A 2,270-nucleotide genomic window follows, 5' to 3' on the forward strand; every position below is an offset into this window, starting at 1 on the left:
ATACAATAAATAGTTCAGCAGTGTGGCATAAAAAGACTAGACTTGAAGTGATTCTGTTGAAGCTCATCTCTCTCTCATCTTCTCAGGTCCGGGGTTTTCTTTCAAAGGAAGGAGAAAAGAAAACCGAATACAACAAAGTCTTCGAAAGAGAGGAATACAATGCAAGCATGCAAATCCAGTTAGAGAGGAATATCCCGAGCATCTGAGACAATCTATACCTGGCTGAAAGGAACGACTAGCTGAAGAAGAACAAGAAAAAAGAAGAAAAGATGTAAAGGGAGAGCAGCAGATGAACGAGGAGAGACAGATGGCAGGCATAACGATTTGTGAACTCCACTTAAAAAACAGTGCGTTATTCCTCCTTTCCTTCACTGAGAAACACATCTCAAACACGACGACTGACAAAACTACTGCCTCTGATTCAGCTAATGAACCAGCAGAATCTGACAGGTACAGTAACAGCTAGTGTGTGTGTCTTAGTGTCAATTTTTTAAAATTGAGATTTACACATCATATGAAAGCTGAATATATAAGCTTTCCATTGATGTATGGTTTGTTAGGATAGAACAATATTTGATACAACTATATGAAAATCTGGAATCTGAGGGTGCAAAAATAAAAATTATTTTTACTTAATATCCTAATACAAGATTCTTTTCTGCATAAAAAAAAAAATCGGATTTATATAATTTTGACCCATACAATGATTTTTTTGGCTATTGCTAAAAATATACCCCAGCGACATAAGACTGGTTTTGTGGTCCAGGGTCACATATACAGGTCCTGGTCATATAATTAGAATATCATCAAAAAGTTGATTTATTTCACTAATTCCATTCAAAAAGTGAAACTTGTATATTATATTAATTCATTACACACAGACTGAAGATATTTCAAATGTTTATTTCTTTTAATTTTGATGATTATAACTGACAACTAAGGAAATCCCAAATTCAGTATCTCAGAAAATTAGAATATGAAAAAAAGATGGGGAAAAGGTTTCAATATTGAAAGACCCTGGTGCCACACTCCAATCAGGTTAATGAACGTCAAAACACTTGCTGCAAAGGCCTTTAAAGGGTCTCTCAGCCTAGTTCTGTAGGCTACACCATCATTGGGGAGACTACTGACTGGACAGTTGTCCCAAAAGACGACCATTGGACACCTTGCAGAAGGACGGGCAAGACACAAAAGGTCATTGTTAAAAGAGCTGGCTGTTCACCAGAGCTCTGTGTCCAAGCACATTAATAGAGAGGCGAAGGGAAGGAAAGAAGATGTGTGGTAGAAAAAAAGTGTACACAGCAATAGGGATAACCGCAAACCCTGGAGAGGATTGTGAAACAAAACCCATTCAAAATGTGGGGGAGATTCACAAAGAGTGGACTGCAGCTGGAGTCAGTGGCTTCAAGAACCACTACGCACAGACGTATGCAAAGACAAGGGTTTCAGCTGTCGCATTCCTTGTGTCAAGCCTACTCTTAACAACCGACAGCGTCAGAAGAAGCTCTCGCTTCAAAAAGGGCTGGACTGCTGCTGAGTGTTCCAAAGTTAATGTTCTCCTGATGAAAGTAAATTTTGCATTTCTGTTGGAAATCAGGGTTCTCCAGAGTCTGGAGGAAGAGGAGAGGCACACAATCCACGTTGCTTGAGGTCCAGTGTAAAGTTTCCACAGTCAGTGATGGTTTGGTTTGCGGTGCCATGTCATCTGCTTGTTGCAATCATGTCATACTGCTGGGTGTTGGTTACCTTTTTTCCACTGTGTTTTCTGAGGTCCAAGGTCAACGCAGCCGTATACCAGGAAGTTTTAGAGCACTTCATGCTTCTGCTGCTGGGCCGACTTTAGGGAGATGCAGATTTTCATTTTCCAACAGGACTGTGGCACCTGCACACAGTGCCAAAGCCTACCAGTACCTGGTTTTAAGGACCATGGTATCCCTGTTCTTAATTGGCCAGCAAACTCCGCCTGACCTTAACCCCATAGAAAATCTATGGGGTATTGTGAAGAGGAAGATGCGATATGCCAGACCCAAGAATGCAGAAGAGCTGAAGGCCACTATCAGAGCAATCTGGGCTCTCATAACACCTGAGCACTGCCACAGATTGATCGACTCCATGCCACGCCGCATTGCTGCAGTAATTCAGGCCGAAGGAGTCCCAACTAAGTATTGAGTGCTGTACATGCGCATACTTTTCATGTTCAAACTCTTTCAGGTGGCCAAGATTTCTAAAATCCTTTTCTTTGTATTGGTCTTAAGTAATATTCTAATTTT

Source organism: Cyprinus carpio, chromosome A4, assembly GCF_018340385.1.
Source record: "Cyprinus carpio isolate SPL01 chromosome A4, ASM1834038v1, whole genome shotgun sequence".
NCBI classification, from domain to species: Eukaryota; Metazoa; Chordata; class Actinopteri; order Cypriniformes; family Cyprinidae; genus Cyprinus; species Cyprinus carpio.